The sequence below is a fragment of the Octopus bimaculoides genome, chromosome 18 (assembly GCF_001194135.2).
Source record: "Octopus bimaculoides isolate UCB-OBI-ISO-001 chromosome 18, ASM119413v2, whole genome shotgun sequence".
Lineage (NCBI taxonomy): Eukaryota > Metazoa > Mollusca > Cephalopoda > Octopoda > Octopodidae > Octopus > Octopus bimaculoides.
In genome coordinates, this window is record NC_068998.1 from 50,208,094 (window position 1) to 50,214,345 (window position 6,252).

A 6,252-nucleotide genomic window follows, 5' to 3' on the forward strand; every position below is an offset into this window, starting at 1 on the left:
TATATGTATGTATGTATGTATGTATATATATGATATAAACATTTATAAATATATACATAAGTATATATATATATATATATATATATATATATATGTGTGTGTGTATGTATGTATTTATATATGCATATATATGTCATATATATGTATGTGTGCGTCTCACGTATAAAATAGAGATGTGTGTGTATTAGCTTTTCACGTGAAAACGGCTTTACCAATCACTTCCGTACATGGGATCCATGAACATTTTGATCTCGGACATATAATAGGTTCTTCATTTTGACATGTTGCTTAATTCTTAATAATTTTTAAAAATATATTGCCCTATATTTATTATTCACTACTTTAAAAACTTTCCTCGACGACAACTTCCGGTATTGACATAAAAACAGTGAAGTCCAAAGTCTCTAGTCCCTCTTTGAATGCTCGCTATTCGTGAACAACTACGATGAATGAATGAAAGAAATATTTACGACATTCACAAATTTAAATATACGTTACAAGATAATATATAACGTACTACTATTTATACGATGTTTTCATTCCCCGTTTATCTCATAGCCTGTCTGCAGTATTCTTTCTCTCTCACTTTGTCTCTCTCTCTCTCTCTCTCTCTCTCTCTCTCTCTCTCTCTCTCTCTCTCTCTCTCTCGCGGAGGAATTCATTTGAAATGTCTCACGAGCAACGCGCCAAGATCCAGATTTAAGTAACCGTGAATGAACATAGCAAGTTGGATGTAGGGCGCGGGGAGAATTTGATAAAATTCAAAAATGGTTATTTATTCCTGTACTTCAAAGTTTCACGCTTAACGATTGAATACACTTCTTAATTATTCAATTAAGCAATTCATTAAACCATTTATGACTCATCAACGACAATTGCTATGGACATATAATTATGAAACTCAATAGATACCACCTACATTCAATGTGCCAAGATAAGAATACTGTATTCGTGGTTTGAGTTTTAACTACTATTTCTGCCCAGTTCATGTTCAAATGTCTTCAAACTTTAACAGCATGTGTAGAAACGGGTCGAAATTTTCTGTTTAATATTTCATGTTTATCTTTTCGAGTATAGAAATGGCATTCACTGGAATGGAAAAGGCGTTTCGTGTTTAGGCGTATGATCGAACGCAGTCGAACAAGATTGTGCAACGTGCATTTGTCAGAGAGTTCTCTAAAAACTCAACAGTTCTCAAAAAGTTCTCTAAAAATGCAATGCAGATTTGGACATATCTGTCAAATATGTTTAATTTATAACTGCTGGAATTATAAATCTAAATTCTGTCAATTCCTTTTTTGTGAAGGAATTATAGACGTTTTAGGGAGCAGTAATTCCTGGCCAAACATTTTGATTTCAGACCGTTTTGAAACTAATACGATTACAGTGTTGTTGAAGCATGCTAAACCTTCAGAATCACGCAGTGAAACATTTATCGTCTGTAATATGGTGTCGAATATTTTGTCATTCGTAACCGCAACCTGGTCATTGACAATGTTACATAGGAAAGTTTTAATAATGCATGTATTTCAGTGTTCGTATATTTTTCTTCATTCGATTAAATTTGAGGACGATTATTCTGTTTTTCAGACGTTTCGGAGAAATACATGAGTGCTTTAATTTACAGTACAAGGTCTGTAGGGATAGGTATAAGGCTAGGACCCTCTGTGATGTAAGTGTTTTTTTATTATTCTATATTTGTTGGGAGACGAGTATAACAAAGGTCTAATTAATACAGGATATATCATATTTCTACCTTTTTGTTGAATTTTCGTTCTTTTAATTCAGACTCACCTTTGTCAAAAGAAATGCCACACTTTGACGGTAGAAACAGCGCAGATTTTGAACAACATGCGCTGCTTCGTTGCAGCCGTTTCCAATACTACTAATCTATATATTTTCAAATTAGAGCCTAAGACCAATAGCAGAATCAGTCGACCTGGAATATATGTTTGTTAGGTATTCAAAAGTCATTATTATCCAATGAAGGATTTTGAAAATATAACTCATTAACGAATAGTAATCATACTTGTGACATGCTCGATATGTTTTGTAAAATACTTCAATGATATTTTATCATCATCATCATCATCATCATCATCATCATCATCATCATCATCATCATCATCATCACTATCATCATCATCATCATCATCATCACAACTGTTCCTTTCATCATTTGGGGCTCGGTAAAAAGTGTTAGCTGAACAGCGAGGTCAATGTAACCTTGTAGTCTCTCCTCATAACATTTCTGAGTTTGTGCCTATCGCAGAAAGGAATATCATTGTCATCGACAATATTATTTCTACTAATTGTTTCACTTATTAATATATTACGTAGCACAGTGTAAGTTCATGGGACAACGAAGTTGCACACTTCAATTGTATTAACATTAATCAGAAAGTGTATATTACTAGAAACGTTATAGCATATTTGAGGAAATACAGGTCAAACTCATGACGTTTTATTATTGAAAATACATTATATACAATTTCTTTGTTTGAATTTATAATTTAACGATGTTACCTCTTTCATTGTATAAAAGCCAGCATCAAGATCCAGTTCCAAGCAGAAGGTACGTGATGTCATCGCATCTACGGTTTTATCATTTGAAATGCAGTATTAAGGATATTATTTTAATTTACACTAGCATAAATACATATTGTAACATAACTACTTTGCTATAGTATATTGTAAATTGATTCATTATATTTGTTAAATATGAGATAAACGACCTAATAATATTCCTAGAGCAATATAACGATATCCATCATTACTAGTATTAATAACCAACGCTAAAACTATTAATCCTATAGGAAAAACGATATCAATATAGTTGACGTATATAAAATCCGTAGTTTCTCGAGAGGTTATGAAATTTATATGCAACACATCGTGCATATTTTCATTCAGCTATTATAGCTATATTCAAACACTCCATTCGAGTGTTAATAGAGACTTTGTATGACTGAATATTTTAGACAGTAATTCTATTGTCTATTTAGATTAACTTAGATTGAGTTTTCGGTGCAACATGAAATTGCAGCAAACGCGGCCTATGTTTAAATTCCAGTTTATCATATATCTTGGTGCAACAATTACAATCTGTACTCTATCACTCTGTAATTGTTTTAGCTTCAAAATAAGGTTTCAGATCAAATCCCTTTTAATGCAAATATATTTATTTTCCGAAAGCATGTATCAAGATGTTCTACATTTTCTTGTTCTCTTTACAGATAACGTTCAGTGTAGCAATCGTTACTAAAGTTATGGGTACATTATTAATGCATAACTAATTAAACGCCATGCTACCATGACAATATTAGCGTGTGATTCTGAAAATTTCAATGAGGCTGCAGTCATGTGTCCTTGAAACATATTTTTCACAAGAGGATGTATTAAACTATAATTTTTTTTTCTTTCTAACTTATTTCTAATAAAGCCAAGTACGTTCAAAATCTACTTAAGTCTTGTATTATTTTACTGAATTCAATGCAACTCCAGTTGCCATACTAGAAAACAGTCTAACTTATTCTTACAAATTATATGGCATGAAGCTTTTCCTGAACGAGTATTTTTAATTTCTCTGCACTCATTCACATTTCTTGCAAAATGCTAGTTTCACAAGGAAGCGAGATAATAAGGAACCCTTTTTTAACTTATATTCATTCATGTTTTTGCCGCAATATTTTGAATATTTGCCAATAGCTGGCACTTGGGTATATAGTTGATGTTCTAATAAGAGTTATCACGCCTCCTTGCGAGAGATAGCCAGGTCAGTGTAAAGTTTAAATAATGAAGATCAAAATGATTTCAGAGTTCGAGGTTGAGTGATGTTCGTTCTAGTTCGCAGTGGAATCGGAATGTGTCGGTTGGAAAGTTCACAAGGAATACTGATTGTCGGTTTGTAAAAAGATTTGTTAGTTCGTTACATTGTTTTTACTGCCCTCTGGTCATCATATTTATTGTACGTAATAATTACGTTACGCTATTTTCCGAAGCTCACTAGGTTAACAACTTGTTAAGTAATGGATGACCTATTACTTTGCATAGTACCGTTGCAAACGTAAAAACAACAGCAGCAACAGCAGTTGCAGAAGCAACTATTGCAGCAACAACTACAATAACAACAAAACAATTATTGGAGCTATATTCAAAGAAGTCCAAAAAATGAAGACCGTTTTTGACAGCCGGCGATTCGAAATCGATTAATGAATTCAGTTATAACCCAGAGGAGAGTATAGCATTTGAATCGTAGTACAGAAAGTTTGTGGAGTGTTTTAAGCAACACTGGAAATCATGGTCGTACGAATAAGAAGTGAGATTGTTAATGCAATACTTAGCACCGTTATAGCATACACTGTACTGTGATTTCATGTTGCACCGAAAACCCTATCAAATTTGTTTTAAATAAGCAATAGAATTACTTTACCCTATTTGTTTTTATTTGTGGTTAAGAGCGCGGGCTACTAACCCCAAGATTCCGAGATAGATTCCAAGCAGTGATCTGAATAGTAATACCAATAATAACATCGAACAATGCCTTAAGGATGAGAATTATATGAGTGTTGATAGGTATTTTAAATGAATATGGAAACTACATATTTTACAGCATGAATATATGATCATTTTTTGTCAATACTTACATTAAGTAGGATATTCTTAGTTGAAATGATAAAAAAACGTTTCAGTACTGTGTATCTCTTACCTATTTCATCTGCATTGTTGCTATTTTCATTTGGTTTACAATGGGATGTGTGTGTCCTAATATGGCTATATTTAGTGTATGTTAACTTTTCATTCTTAACGATGTCTCTGCGTACATTACTTAATTCATTTGCCTCTATATTTCTGCGTACTTCTTTCCCTATTAAATTTCTCAATAAAGTGTATGTTTGTACAATGAAGTTCGTTCGGGTTTAGTTGGTCTGTATAGAAATCTTTCAACAAATCTTTATAATCCTCTCTTTTCCTGTTCATGCATTTTGCTTGAGGTGGTATTATTGGTGGCGCCACTACAGGTCTAGCGTTAGGGTTATCCTGCTTCTGGTTATATAGCAGGTTCATATTTTTTTGTTTTAGAGTTTGTTCCAGCAGCATAATTTTCTCCCCTAGTCTGCTTTCCCAGTAGGTAACGCGGTCCTTGTCTCGTGGGATGACCAATCGGGCATGAGTTTTAGTTTGTCATTAAAGCATTGACGGTGACAATAGGCGAAGGGTCTGTTTGTTCACGGTTGACTTTTTGACATGATGACACTTCCTAGTTCTTCAAAGAGATATAAATATCGCATTGTAGAGTGACAGATAGAAAATCGCCTCTATTTTTTTGGACGGTGGTTATGTTTCTGAGTATAACTGTTCGGTGATATCTTAAGATGAGTGAGAAATTTGCTCCGGAAAGTCGTTTTGTTTTAGTTTGGTATGGCTTTGCTCATTACATGTGTGTTTCCGTTGTTTTCAGTGTGTGTACGTGTATGCTGTATAGGTATTATTTATGTTGCTTGTACATATTAGCTTGCACAGATGGATGCATTGACAGGTGCATGTATAGGTAATTATTCAATTTACGAGTTACTGTGTAATTAGTTTGTTATGCCAGGTTACCTGGTGCTGGTTTCGACACTTTGCGTATGTCACACTGAGATATCACGCATTTAAGAAGGAAACTACACTGTATGAAAGAAACAACTGTCCGAAGTTTTAGTTCTTTTCATTTAACAAGACTTTTCCCATAGTTGTATCGCGAAGTATTCCTTCCATTGCACCGATTGTATTGGATTAATGTTCTGCAGAGAGGGCTTCTTAGAGAACGTCCATGTTGTAATTGACAGCGGAGCATTTCTTTTATTATTATTATTATTATTGTTGTTCTTGTTGTTATCATCATTATTATTATTATTATTATTATTATTGTTGTTCTTGTTGTTATCATCATCATTATTATTATTATTATTATTATCATTACTATTATTATTATTATTATTATTATTATTATTATTATTATTTTATGTTTGACTTTTGTTTTGCATTTGTACAAGTTGGATCCAAGTCTCACCCAGAGACCTCAAGAGACAACAAGTTAGAAGTTCATGTAGGTGTTATGCCTAGGGTACCATATATTTGGATTTGTACAGTTTTGTTCAAGTGAACGTTTAAGAAACCATAAGAAAATTATGTTTGCTTTAAAATTTGAGATCACATAGACAGTATTTTACGTAGGATATGGGCAGTTCCCATGAGCACTATCTTTTG